This window comes from Megascapheus bottae, chromosome 12, assembly GCF_031878675.1.
Source record: "Megascapheus bottae isolate mThoBot1 chromosome 12, mThoBot2.hap1, whole genome shotgun sequence".
Lineage (NCBI taxonomy): Eukaryota > Metazoa > Chordata > Mammalia > Rodentia > Geomyidae > Megascapheus > Megascapheus bottae.
The window spans coordinates 9,581,393-9,596,795 of record NC_143520.1 but is presented as its reverse complement, the minus strand read 5'-3'; the positions used below and the strand labels follow the sequence as shown (position 1 = coordinate 9,596,795).

Genomic DNA, 15,403 nt, shown 5'->3' with positions numbered 1-15,403 from the left:
GTAGATCTAAAATAAAATACAACAGGACATGATAGCAGGACTCTAGGCATTCACACACAGTGAAACTAAAGAAGGAATATCAGTTCCAGATACTTGGTCAAATACTTGGTAAGTAAATGAGTGCTAAGAAATGACCCTGGGACGTAACATGGTAATTAATAGCAATCTTAACCTCACAAGAGCTATTTCTATGAAATCAGGAGAAAATTACCTAGAGAAGTCAAGAGAATGACAAGACAAATACAATAGACTCTTGATATCCATAGGTAGATGATTCTTGAGGTGAGTACCTCAGAAAAACCAAGATATACAGGGTTCAGTGCTACACTGTGGATGCTTAATTCAATTTTCCTGTAACGCACACCAATTTTTGCAAAAGATATACCTTTCAACAAATCTCTCAAATGTTCACTCTATCACTTAAGCACACTCACTTTTACTTACTTTGGGGGCATCATTTGCTTTCGGATAGGCAGATTCACAAAATTAAGAACAGGCACAAAGGTGTAATGCCTATGTGCTTCTGATCACATAAAACAATACTTACTGAAATAAACTCTAAGAGATGGAAACAAAATTTTTCTTTGTTGTCTTTGTTTTCCTTTGTGTCTTACTTGTTCGTTTATCTGTCTTTGGGAGGATAAGAATAGGCATAATAATGGTGGGACAGAGGGTGAACAGTGGTATTCTGTAGATACTATGTTGAAAATGAACTATACAATCTGTGGGTAGAAAGGGAAAAAACTGGGAGAGAGCCAGGAAAGGGGGGAACACTATCCAAAAAGAAATAGACTCATTACCTGATTTATGTAACTTTAACTTCCTTGAACTCCTTTAACTCCTTTATAATACCAGTAAAATATTTTTTAAAAAAATTAGGAAACAGTCAAACACATAATGACTTAAATACAACTGACAATTACTATAGGACTGAAAATTTCTTCATGTTAACTGAGTTGTGTAATGAAATGCATGTGTGGGAATATTTTCACATTTCTTTTTTATTTTTAACATTTATTAATTAATTTGTTTGTTTGTTTGTTCCAGTCCTGGGGCTTGAATGTAAGACCTGGAGTTGATCGGAGGTAAGAATCTCAGACTTTCCTTAGCCAGGCTGGCTTTGAACAAGGATCCTCATTGAGTAGTTAGGATTAGACATATGCACCACTGGTTCCCAGGTTATTTTTTAAAACCATACTTCAAAATTGAGTATAAGAAGGCAACCTCACTTTTGTGAATAACAAACTCTTTCCAAGAGTTTGCTGTGCTAGAGAGTTTGGCCCGTACATGTCTCCCCAAAGTCCACATGATTTGAGTTTGCTCCCTTGGAAAGCATAACTGGGATGTTGGCAGCCCTTGGCAGGGAGGGGCTGGGGGTGGGGGAAGAAATGTCCTGGGGAGATTTTTAGATCACTTGTGGGGTCCAGATACTTCTCTCTCTTTTCACTTCCCAGCCCATGATGTCAGCAGTTATGCTCTACTGTGCACTTTGACTATGATGTGCTATCTTATCCAAACCACCTGGGCTGTGATTGCAAGACTGAAACCACCAAAATAAAGTGTTTGTTTACAGGGAGTAAAAACTGACTAACAAAGCAAACATAATAAAGTGGTAGCAAATTTCCTAGGTTAGCCCACAAAAGTAGATTTCACATATAAAGACTACCAGAAATATTGTAAACTAACCTTTATATTGAGTAGCAGTCCATATTATGCATACTAGTAGTATTTAAAAAATGAATGTGTTTATTTAAATCTGACTTTTGGGAAGAAGCAGGGCAAGATGGTAGATCAAAAGCATTCACTTTTTTTGACTCCATGAATAAAGTCAGGTAACGCAGGATAGACTACACTCTGAGAAGAGAAAGAGCATCAGGAATCACAATAAATACAGCAGTTCAGCAGAACCCCACCAAGAAACCAAGGTCAGCAAACCATTCCAAACCCATCCCCATAAAAGCTGAAGACATCATCACAAGATAAAACAGACAGCTTTGTTTACAGACTTAGCTAAAAATGCAAAATTATCTCATGCCTCTCAAACCCCTTAAATTCAGTGCATCAGTGCAAAAGGCAAGTAACCTCAATGAATAAAGACATTGTCTCTTTCCTAGTCTCATCTTCAAAATGCCCATTAGTTACGATTAGGATACTATTGGGGCATGAAAACAAGGAACCATCATGTTTCAAAGTCATAGAACACCAGCCATAGTCTGTGTGAGAGGAAAGGGAAAGGCTGACCTGATCCCATAGAAAATTTCAAGCTGCAGGAATTTCACCAGCAGCACAGGGTACAACAGAGGTGTGCCATAGTCAAGAGTAAATAAATATCATCTGAGTCAACAATAGAAACAAAGTACCAAGCCTGTAATTCTCTTAAAATCTGGTCAGCAGGGGCCAAGAGTGTGACCTAGTGGTACAGTGCTTGCTTAGCATGCACATGAAGCCCTGGGTTCAATTCCTCGATACCACATACACAGAAAAAGCCAGAAAGGTGCCGAAGTAGTACTGTGGCTCAAGTGGTAGAGCTGTGGCTCAAGCGGCAGAGTGCTATCCTTGAGGAAAACCCAAGGACAGTGTTCAGGCCCTGACTTCAAGCCCCAGGACTGGCAAGCCAAAAAGAAGGTCTCTAGAAGCAGTCTCCTGACTGCCTGTCTTCACTGCTGGGTGGTTCAAAGACCTTTTCCCTTTGAATCACATGATACTCACTGTCTCTTCCCCACACAAGGAAGTGAAGAGCAAGGTCTGAACATACTGCAGCTTAGCATGTGTTTGCTGACAGCCAGGACTGAGTCCAGACCTGAATCATGAAATTTCTATTACCTCTTGCTCAAAAAATGGAAGTGAAATGCTGGATAGGGTCTGTGAGCATTGAGAGAAATAGGCAGAATGAAACAATCTTTCAAATATCCCCAATCAGCCCCTCCCCATCCCTATGCTGATGCATTTGGGAGTCACCTTGAGCGCTGGACACTTGTTTCTCCTGAGGGCAGAAAGGGGGTACAGGGAGGGGACATTCAAGGGCAAGTGGGAACCTGCCAACCACAAACTGTAAAACGCCCTGCAGCCGACAGAATACTACACAAAAAGGAGAAGCAGACAATCTACTTTCTATAAAAGAATATCAAGTTTACCTCAATTTTGGCTATGCTGAGGATCAGGCCTTGTGTCCTAAGCTCTGGGCAAATGCTTATCTACTGAGTCATACTCTTTAGTCCAGTAACAAGCTATAACACCTTAGCCCAGTCACTAAACTGTCCTGCTGGAACACTGGAGCTATTTCAATGAAAAGACTAGAAGTGATTAAAACTCCCAATAGCATGGGCTTCGTATGTATAAATCTCAATGTATAAACACAGAAGTAATAAAAACACATACCATATTTCATTCAAAATTCAGTAATGTCACTTAAATAAAGGACATGAGTAAGTATGAAGCCCATGAAACTTCAAACAATGAACTCAAAAGAACAATGATATAAGAATGATCACTAAAATTAGAGGATGTATATAAGCACATGAATGAATTCAGAGAGAAAACAAGCACCTGAATGTTATAGGAAGACAATGCAGGATATGAGACAAGAATTGAATAAAATCTGGAAATCCAGGCAGGAAGTATGGCCTAGTGGTAGAGTGCTTACCTAGCATGCACAAAGCCGTGGGTTCAATTCTCCAGTACTACCTACACAGAAAAAGTCAGAAGTAGAACTGTAGTTCAAGTGACAGAGCACTAGCCTTGAGCAAAGTGTCCAAGGACAGTGCCCAGGCCCTGAGTTCAAGCCCCAGGACTGGCAAAAAAAAAAAAAAAAAAAAAGTAAATAAAAAATAAATAAATAAAAATAAAATTGTCAAAAAAACTCAACTAAAAAAATCTAGAAATCCTGGGGGGAGGGGGAGGGAAGAATCCAAGTAAAAATTTCAGAATTGAAAAGCTCAATAAACAAAGTAAAAATTCAACCTAATAGAATGGAACAATACAGCATCACACAAATGTAGTATAACTGTAAGACAATGATAGCATTAGGGAAGATGAATAAAGAATACAGGGGATTCCTTTTTGTATTATAACTTTTCTGTATGTATAAAAGCAGTCCCCAGTAAACATTTGGCTGTTTGCTTTTAAAAAAATAATACAGTATCATGGGCAAAGATAAAAAGAGGATGGCCGGGAGTTTGGCCTAGTGGTATATAATATTTAACACTGAATGTTAAATGGCTTTAATTCTCCAATCAAAAGACAAGAACAGGCTGGGAACTGGTTGCTTATGCTTATAATCCTTCTTACTCAGGAGGCTGAGATCCAAGAATCAAGGCTTAAATTCAAAGCCAGTCTGGAGAAGCAAAGTCTGTGAGACTGATCTCCAGTTAACACCAAAAAAAGCCAGAAGTAGAGCTCTGGTTCAAGTGGTAGAGCATTTGCCCTGGGCAAAAAGGCTCAAGGACAGTACCCAATCCGAATTCAAACCCCACAAGACTGGCATCAAGCAAACAAACAACCGGCCGGGAGTTTGGCCTAGTGGTTAAAGTGCTTGCCTAGCATGCATGAAGACCAGGGTTTGATTCCTCGGTACCACATACATAGAAAAAAAAGCCAGAAGTGGTGCTGAGGCTCAAGTGGTAGAGCTCTAACCTTGAGAAAGTCCAAGGACAGTGCTCAGGCCCTGAGCTCAAGCCCATGACTGACCACAAAAAAAAAAAAAAAAAAAAGACAAGAAGACCCCTTCTTGAATGCTTGTTTGTTAAACATGACATTTGAAATATGATGTAAAAAAAAGTGTTAATAAAATCTTTTAATTAAAAAAAATGGGAAAAAAAAGACAACAATAGCAGTGTTGGATTAAAAAGACCTGACCATGTATTCCCTACAAGTAATATACCTCACCAACAAGGACAAGATAATGAATAAAAGAATAAGGTAAAGTCATTAGCATAAGGCAAAAAGATTGCAAAAGATTTTCCAAATAAACTGACCTTAAGAGCAGGCTATATAGAGCAGCTGCAAAAGTAGCTATACTCATATCGGATTATAAAAAAAAACAAAAAACAAAAAAAAAACAGGGCCGGGAGTTTGGCCTAGTGGTTAAAGTGCTTGCCTAGCATGCATGAAGAACCGGGTTCGATTCCTCAGTACCACATACGTAGAAAAAAGCCGGAAGTGGTGCTGAGGCTCAAGTGGTAGAGCTCTAGCCTACTGGCAAAAAAAAACAAAACAAAAAAAAACTTCAAAACCACACTACTGGGCGGGGAATGAGGCCTAGTGGTAGAGAATGCTTGCCCAGCATGCTATGAGCCCTAGGTTCCATTCCTCAGGACCATATCCACAGAAAAAGCTGGAAGTAGCACTGTGGCTCAAGAGATAGAATGCTGGCCCTGAGCAAAAGAAGCTCAGGGACAGTGTGCAGGTCCTGAGTTCAAGTTCCAGAACTGGTATGCACATACATACTACTCAGAAGAGATAAAGACACTCATTTCATATTAATAAATGGATCAATCCATCTTGAGAAAAAAGTAACTGTTTATTATATACATAAAATGCTGGCATACCTACTTTCATTAAACAACTACTCCTGGACTTACAAGCATAAAAAGACAACAACACAGTAACAGTGGAAGACTGCAATATCTCACTCTTACCAAAAAGTCATATACATGAAGCAATCCACAAACATGCACATACAGACATACACACACCTTCAGAATTGACACTATGGACCATATGAACTTAACAGACACTACCAAATATTTCATCCAGGAGCTGCACAATACACATTCTTTTCAGAAGCCCAGGGAAGCTTCACCTGGATAATTGTATTTTAGGATATGAACCGAGTCTTAGTGAAAATAAAATCAAAACTTCTTCCCACATTTTACCAGATTACAATGGAATCAGAAATCAACCAAGAAAGAAACTACAGAAAACATTCAAGTACTTAGAAACTGAAAAATATGTTGCTGAATAATAGTGGCCACTCAAGAAACATATATGGGATCAGGGGTCCTAGAATCTTTAACATAAAAATACAAATGTTAGGATACAGCTAAACTGTAAAGCAAAGATGTTTATAGCTATATAAAAAAACAGAACTCTCATGTCAAGGATGAACCCGCAGCCCTTAAGGAAAAAAAAAAACAAGGCAAAAATTAAGAAAATAGATTTAAAAAAATACAATGAAGTGGAACTGTGGCTTGAGCTGAAGAGCTCGGGGACAGCACACAGGCCCAGAGGATAATAATTTTTACCCAGGTGCCAATGGCTCACTCTTATAATCCCACCTACTCAGGAGGCTGAGATCTGAGGATCGTGGTTCAAAGCCAGCCCAGGCACAAAAAGGCTGTGATACTCTTACCTTCAATTCTCCACTAGAAAATCAGAAGTAGCGCTGTGGCTCAAGTGGTAGAGTGCTACCCTTGAGCTAAAGAGCTCAGGGACAACGCCCAGGCCCAGAGTTTCCAAGCCCCACAACCAACCAATAAAAAAGAAATAGAAAACCGGATCAATAAAACAATTGGTGCTTTATAAATAATCCTGACAAACACATAGCCAAATAGACCAAAAAGGAAAGTCTCAATTAATTGTTGCAGATAAAAAAGGGGTCAACAAAACATGTATCAATATAATAGAAGCTTGTTAGAGAATATTTTGAAAATTTTATCTAAACAAAGTGAAAACTCTAAAAGAAATGGATATGTTTCTGACTATTCTAACCTTCAAAAACTGTTTCAAGAGAATATAAGCCATTTAAAAGCTCTGAAGAAACTGGGAAGAAAGAACTTCAACATAAAAGCTTTTATATGACAAACTTGAACGTAAAACACAACACCATACTAAATGTGGGAAAACTGGCATTATTTCCTCTAAAGACAAGAACAAGAAACATGGGAGTCTACTCTTCCCCCCTCTTAAACAAATAGTACCAACTTTTTTTTGGGGGGGGGGCAGTCCTGGGGCTTGGACTCAGGGCCTGAGCACTGTCCTTGGGCTTTCCTTAAGTGCTCTACTGAGCCATAGCACCACTTCTGGCCTTTACTAGGTATATGGTATGGAGGAATCGAACCCGGGTCTTCATGTATGCTAGACAAGTACTCTACCTCTAGGGCATGCTCCTGGCCCCAATATAGTACTGAAACTTCTAGTCACAGAAATAAGGCAAAAGAAAAGGTCTCCAAAAGAAAAGGAAAAAGTCAAACCACCCCTACTTACATATGATGCAAGCCTATACTTAAATCCTAAATTCTACACACACACACACACACACACACACACACATACACACACACGCGCGCGCACGCGCGCAAACTAAGTAATTAAAAGGGGGGAGTGGGGGCCGGGAGTTTGGCCTAGTGGTAGAGTGCTTGCCTAGCATGCAGGAAGACCCGGGTTCGATTCCTCGGTACCCCACATACATAGCAAAAAAGCCAGAAGTGGTGCTGAGGCTCAAGTGGTAGAGTGCTAGCCTTGAGAAAGTCCAAGAACAGTGCTCAAGCCCTGAGCTCAAGCCCAGGACTGGCCAAAAAAAAAGGGGGGGGGGAGGAGAAAAGCCCTCCTACATTTACTAAACACTTCTAACAATATAGGAGGCTAAAAAAAAACTAACAAAAATAAAAAAAAAACAATGAGCTGTGGCTCACGCCTATAACCCTAGTGGATCTCAGATCCACTTCCAAAACTGGAAATGGAACTGTGGCTCAAAGTACCCAGGCCTTGAATCCCTACCACCCATCCCAAAAACAAAGAGAAAAAAAGTCAGTAGCTGGAAAAGAAATCAAGAAAACAATTCTATGCACTATAGCTTCAAAAATATATGTAGGAAGAAACTTGGGCCAGGAGTTTTGCCTAGTGGTGGAGTGCTTGCCTAGCATGCACAAAGGCCTGGGTTCGATTCCTCAGTACCATATACATAGAAAAGGCTGGAAGTGGTGCTATGGTTCAAGTGATAGAGCTCTAGCTTTGAGAAAGCCCATGGACAGTGATCAGGCACTAAGTTCAAGCCCCATGACTGGCAAAAAAAAAAAAAAAAGATGTGTGTGTGTGTGTGTGTGTGTGTGTGTGTGTGTGTGCGCGTGTGTAGAAACTTAACTAGGGCAGTCAAAGACATCTAATAAGTAAAAATAATACAATGGTGAAGAAAGAAACTGAAGACATCAAAAGATAGCAAAACTTCCTATTTTCATGGGTTGGCTGAATAAATATTGTAAAAATGGCTATATTTCTGAAAACAATCTACAAATTCCATGCAATTTCAACCAAAACTCCAATGCTATTCATCAGAAAAGAATCAATCCAGGGACAGAGCGAGGGGTCGCAACGGAGGCAGGCCGGAGCCGCTGCTGTCGCCATGACCCGCGTAACCAGCGTGAGCTCGCCCGCCAGAAGAATATGAAAAAGCAGTGCGACTCGGTTAAGGGAAAGCGCCCAGACGATGGGCTTTCTGCAGCCGCCCGCAAGCAGAGGGACTCGAGATCATGCAGCAGAAGCAGAAAAAGGCAAACGAGAAGGAGGAGGAACCCAAGTAGCTTTGTGGCTTTGTGTCCAACCCTCTTGCCCTTCGGCTGTGTGCCTGGAGCCAGTCCCACCATGCTCGCGTTTCCTCCTGTGGCGCTCACAGGTCCCAGCACCGAGGGCATTCCCTTTGCCCTGAGTCTGCAGCGGGTCCCTTTTGTGCTTCCTTCCCCTCAGGTAGCCTCTCTCCCCCTGGGCCACACTTGGGGGTGAGGGGGTTACTCCTTCCCGGTGTTTTTTATTCCTGTGGGGCATACCCCAAAGTATTAAAAGTAGCTTTGTAAAAAAAAAAAAAAAGAATCAATCCAGACCAGGAGTGTAACCTAGTGGTTAAGGGTTCCGCTACCATGCACAAAGCCCAAGGTTCAATTCCTCAGTTCCACATACTAAGAAAAAGCCACAAGTGGTGCTGTGGCTCAAGTGGAAAAGTGCTAGCCTTGAGCAATGTTCAAGGACAGTGCCCAGGCCCTGAGTTCATGCCCCAGGACTAGCCAAAACAAAGAAAAAAGAAAAAAAAGAATCAATCCTAAAATTCAGAGCCACAGAAACAACAACAGCTTGATAAAGGAAACCCAATGGATCATAATTAGAAGACCTGTAAATAAACCCACATTTGATGTTTGACAAAGGAGATAAAAACATGTTGGAGAAGAGGGCTTCTTTGTTAGAAATGGCTTCAGATAAACACGTCAACAAGGCAAAGTTTACTTCTGCAGAAGAGTGTGCCATTTAGCCAAAAATCTGGCAAGCAAGGACGTAGGGCATACAAGCTCTTTGCTTCCTTTTTATCACTAATCCAGCAGGCCCTGACCCTCTGCCAGATTGGCTGAGTTCAGGTTCACAATCTGCAAAAGGATGTGGCTTCATCAACAGGATGTAACTAAAAGTCAAAGAGTTTTTAACAGGATTCTTAAAGTGAAATGCCAAGGCAGGAACTTTTCAGACAAACCATTCTTACAAGATTGACAGAAAGGAAGCGATCTACTTTGATAGTAAATAATTTTTCTCACATCTTTAACAAATGGTGTTGGTTAGCTAAATGAAGATGAGTGAAGCTAGACTCAAGTTCAGAATAGACCAAAGATCTCAATGTAAGATTTCAAACTACAGAAAAACACTGAAACATACAGGCATAGGCAATTATTTTGAATGGAAATAGGAATAAGAATTGGTAACTGAAATTATATCCAATAAAAAAGTTTCTACAAAATTTCCAGACTAGAGAGTCTACAGAATAGGACACTCTTCCTCAGGTATTCAACAGATAAAGGGTTAATATCTAAATATACAAAGAAATCAAAAAGTTAAAACAGTAGAAAGAATCATACAAGTCATAAGTGGGCAAATGAACAGTACAGTTCTCAGAAGCAGCACAATGGCTAATAAATACATGAGGAAATATTCATTCTTTCTAGCCATAAAGCAAAATGCAAATCAAAAAGTCAAAGAGACCACGGGAAAGGACCTCTCATATACTGTTAATGGAAATAAAAACCAATACAACCACTATGGAATTCAATATGGATGTTTATCAGGAAACTAAAAGTATGCTGGTTCATGTTTGTAATCCTACCTCAGGAAAGACTGAGCCAATAGGACCAAAAATTGAGTCCAACTCAAACAGAAAAGACTCCATCTCGGCAAAAAGCAGGGGCACATACATGGTTCAAATGGTAGAGCACAAAGGAAGCTCAAGGATCTGAGTTCAACCGCTGGTACTAAAGGGAAAGAAAACTAAAAATAGACCCACCTCATGGCTCAATCTTGGGCATATAGCCATGGAAAGGAATACAAATCAACATTCAAAACAGATACCATACCCATATTTACTGAAGCACTGTTCACAATAGTCAAACTGTCAATCAGCAAAGGTACTCAAAAACTGATGAATGGATAAAGAAAATATATATAAAACCATGATGTATTATTCAGCCACAAAGAAGAATGAAATTATGGATGTATGGTCCATATATGTATGGATCCCAAACATGTATGGATCTGGAGATAATCACACTGGGAGAAATTAACTAAGCTCAAGATGCCACATGGTACATGTTTTTGTTCATGTGAGGAAATCTAGACTTAAAATGATAATAAGGAAGAGGAAGATGACATGAAGTGAGTGGAAAGGGATTTTGTGGGGGTAGAAATTGGTGGAGCTGGGAGAAGGGAATTGTGTATATATATTTATGAAGGCGGTATTATGAAACCCACTGAAACAGTTAAAAGGATATATAATGGAGAAAATGAACTTGCTCAAAATATACTGTAAACATCTATAAAACTATGCTAAGAATTTTTTCACTATTAATATATGCTAATAGCACATAACCTGATTTCATCTTTGAAGTAAAACTATTCCAAAGCAAAATAAAACCCCAACAAATCTTAAGTGACTGAAATAGAAATTAAAAAAATGACTACGTATCACATTTAAACACCTTATAAAGCCCAGAACCAACTTATAAAACACAAGTACTGTCTCACTGCATAATGTCTATTTTCTATCAGCTACTCAGGAGGCTGAGATCTGAGGATCATTCAGGCCTGGCAGTGAAGTCAGTAAGACTTTCATCTCCCAAAAAACTACTCAGAAAAAGATGTGATGCTGTGGCTCAAGTGGTAGAATGTTAGCCTTGAGCACAAAGAGGCTCAATACCCAAGCCCTGAGTTCAAGTCCCCAAGACTACCCCCCCCCTGCAAAAAAAACACAAAAATATGTATAACAAGCTTATCAAGTGCAGATATAAAACAATTATTTCACAAGAAAAAAATTCCTGCACACCTGAGAGCTAAAATTAAAGGGAAACAAAATTTAAGTGATAAAACACAAACACACAAAAGCATACAATGTGATTAGAGATACTAATTTCAATACTAAGAACTAATAACTCGGAATGTGCCTTGATTTCTATTAAAAGCATTACCAGAAAAATCCTAAAAAATATCTTTCTAAAACTAGCTACCAATTATTTATCAAGAATTAAAACAGTTGTTAAATATGTCATTTGAAATATGATGTAAAAATCAATGTTAATAAATTCTTTAATAAAGAAAGAATTAAAACAGAATATTTAAGGTAAATTCTTAACTGACATGAAATCTAGAATAAGCATACTTAAGTAGCTAATAGTGGGTAAATATGAATTACAGTACTGTTAATAATGAGACATTCTCCTTTATCAATAGATATCATTAGGATTTTCTTCTTATCAAAAAGTCTCTCATATTCTCTGCCTTCAATATTTTTTTTTTTTTGCCAGTCCTGGGCTTGGGCTCAGGGTCTGAGCACTGTGCATGGGTTTTCTCAAGGCTAGAGCTCTACCACTTGAGCAACAACACCACTTCTGGTTTGTTTTTTTCTATGTATGTGGTACTGAGGAATTGAACCCAGGTCTTTGTGCACACTAAGCAAGCTCTTTACCACTAGGCCAAACTCCCAGCCCCTGCCTTCAAATTTTTAAGCAAATGAAACTACTTCATTTGATTCTGAAAATGTACATTTTTCTCTTTACTACATTTCACCTGTCATAAAAACCACCTAAACAGAATTACACGATAGTCCTATAAATCTCACATATTATTTATTAGATTTTCATAACTATTCAGATTCCTTTGGGCATTTCAGGTCTACCAGGAAATATTTTTTCCAGCCTTTAAAGGGTTAGTTCTAAATTATAGAGAGGGGCTCCTAAAAATATGGCATCACTTGATGCTTTAAAAAAGAAAGAAAACAAAGACCTGGGATCGATTCCTTGGTACCACATACATAGAAAAAAGCTGGAAGTGGTGCTATGGCTCAAGTGGTAGAGCTCGAGCCTTGAGAAAGTCCAAGGACAGTGCTGAGGCCCTGAGCCCAAGCCCAGGACTGACCAAAAGAAAAAAAAGAAAAAGAAAAGAAAAAGAAAGAAAGAAAACGTTAGTACTTTAGAAAACAAGCTTTAAACTAAATTGTTTCCTTAGTATTTATTTTCTTTCTCTCTTACACACACACACGCACACACACGCGCACACACACACACACACCACTTTCTGCTTTAACATTAAATAATCTGTTCCCAAAACACCTTACACACAAATTATTACTTGTCAATGCTTCCCTTCCTGGATTAAAATAAATCTTTTATTCATCTTCTTTCTTCAGATACTTTGGAGATGTTATCAGAAATATTCTTCCTAAACAATACACAACCTTCTTCAGTACATGAACACAAACTTAGGTACACACCTGGAAATAACTAGTTTTCTAAAATGCCTTACAGATTTCATTTTACAATCACAAATATGTACAAAAGAGACTATGTAATCTGCAACTAGTACACTATGGATAATGAAACATTAGCTTCATCTTACTTACTCTTTACTAGAGAAGTCAATTAAGAGTTTTTTCTACTCTATGATAGTCCTTTCTTAAAATATTCCAAAAAAAAAAAAAAAAAACCAGCAGATTTTAGTTGGGCATGGCAGCACATAGCTGTAATCCCAGCACTCAGGAGTCGAAGGTAGGAGGATCAATCTGAATTAAGTTCAAGGCCAACCTGGGTCTCAAATCACCTCTCAAAAGAAAAACAACAACAATAACAACAAACCAAGGGACCAGGAATGTGGCCTAGTGGTAGAGTGCTTGCCTAGCATGCATGAAGGCCCAGGTTCAATTTCTACGTACCACATACATAGAAAAACGCAGAAGTGCTGCTGTGGCTCAAGTGGTAGTGCTCTAGCCTTGAAAAAACCCAAAGACAAGGCTCAGGCCCTGAGTTCAAGCCCCAGGACTGACAAAAGCAAAAAAACACAAACAAAGCAGGACAAGAAAAAAAAAATGTCCCAAGTTTTTAGTTGGGCTTTTTAGAGCTGAACACTCTCAGCCTTTTGGCTTTAGTTTTGCCCATACTGACATTGGGCTTCGCTTTTTCTACTAACATTTCTCATGTAGCTAGGCTGACAAAAGTGTACCACAATGCCCAGCTATTTAATTGGTTAAGATGGGGTCTCACTAACTTTTGCCCAGGATTATGGGCTGACATTATAGGCATGAGTAAGGCTGCCAGGCCAGGCTAAGATTATTTTGGTGTTTTACACCAAACTTTTTGCTTGGCTTCCAACCAAGATCCTCAGATCTCAGTCTCCTAAGTAACTAGGATTACAGACACAAGCCACTGGCACCTGGCTGCTTCACTATTCTCTGCCCTTGCCCCACTTTTCCTTTTACCCAGTCATCTCTTTGCTATATGTGGACATTCCATCAACTTGTGAGCTGGCTACTAAAAGATATAAGGCAAAAAGGCTGAATCTTGGCAGTTAAGGAGTTTGTCTACTTTCCTTTGCCCCCAAATATCTGAACATTTACATAGAACCCAAAATTAGTTGTAACACACCAATCAATAGCCTGCAGGGGGAATCCCAAGCTCACCAACAGCTCACCCCCATTATCCTAACTACTCAGGGGGCTAAGATCTGAGGATCATCAATCACACTCCGGGCAAGAAAGTCTGAAACTTACCTCTAGCTAACTTCCAAAAAGGTGGAAGTAGAGCAGTGGGCTCAAGTGGTAGAGTGTTAGACTTGAGCAAAAAAAGGTCAGGGACATAGCCCAGTTCAATCCCTAAGACCAAACACACAAACAACAGGAATCTCTATTTCTCTGTTGGTCAATTACAAGTCTACTTTCCATTAGTTTTACAATTGATTGGCAGAGAAGATCTGGTCCTAGGAGCCTCTCAGGTACTTAGGCAACACTTGAGAACATTTCCAAGATTACAAGAAAGATAAAAAGGGTAGGTGGTAAATCACAACCTACACTTTACCTATCAGTCACATTTTACAGCTCACAAAAAGATATGCTATGCTACACATAACTTTATGGATTACTAGAAAAGGCAATTCTACCAAGTATTTAGGAAGATTGACTCCTCAAATCCCACACATGGAGAACAAGATACTGTAGAGTAGGTAGGGAATATTCTGATTGATCCTTTAAAGGAATCTCTTGGTGCACTATTTCTCTGCGCCTCCTCTAGGTTTTCCTTACCTATTATCTATCCTCTTCCTCCACTAATGAAGTACATATCAGATAGGGTCTGTACAGCTAAGCAGAATTCTCAGGCTACAAGTAAGAGCTAGATCATTAAACCTCAAAAATACACTTTCCCAACTTTCATATATACAGTGCGGCGGTACAAGTACGAAAAACTTAGGACATTTTATCTATTTGTTTTAATCAGTCCCAAATTCCAGTATCTAGAACCACCACTTTTCCCTCTGCATGTTTCTTAGTTTACTACATTTCTATTTTCACGCCCCCAGACTATTTTTTCTCTACTTCATCATGCTTACCTGTGACAGCCAATGGATACTTTTAGTCTCTTTTCCCTTCTCCAACTAAAGGCACTAACTATACCTTACTCTCAGTCCCCTTAAATCTTTCTCCTAAGTCTTAGTAACTGAGTGATAATAAAGGATTCTTTCCAAAACCTTTATTTTTTAATTATTTGCTAAAATGCCTTCTGTTTCATGCATTAGTGACTAGCTGAGAAGCAATTCCTTCTTCTAACCCTATCAATTCCCAAATATCATAACTTTCAAACTTCTCATTCCTACATGTAAACCAGCCAATTATTTTCTAGCTCATCTCTTTTGTACAATATCTCCTTAGTGATTAGAGCCTACAAAAGCTAAAAATACAATGTTTTCCAATCACATCCCATAAAGCTAAAGTAAATTACTTGCCTTCTAAGTTTCACCAAACGCTTCTCTGAATCCTATCTTCCTACCCTCTAGTAAGTTTCTATATTGCCTAATTTTTGAGGCAGGCTTATAATGATTTTGTATCACAACACATATTCCTAGTATAAATTTTTATTTAATTATAATGGGATAAATTACAGGTGCTAAGAGGTATTAA

At 39.0% G+C, this 15,403-nt stretch overlaps 1 protein-coding gene and 1 pseudogene across 1 annotated transcript in view; one reads left to right on the top strand and one right to left on the bottom strand.

Moving 5' to 3' along the window:
• Nucleotides 1-15,403, bottom strand: part of Sp3 (Sp3 transcription factor) — a 53,304-nt gene that overhangs the window by 17,115 nt on the left and 20,786 nt on the right. The window lies entirely within an intron of this gene.
• On the top strand, nt 8,319-8,565 carry LOC150056193 (small EDRK-rich factor 2 pseudogene; annotated as a pseudogene).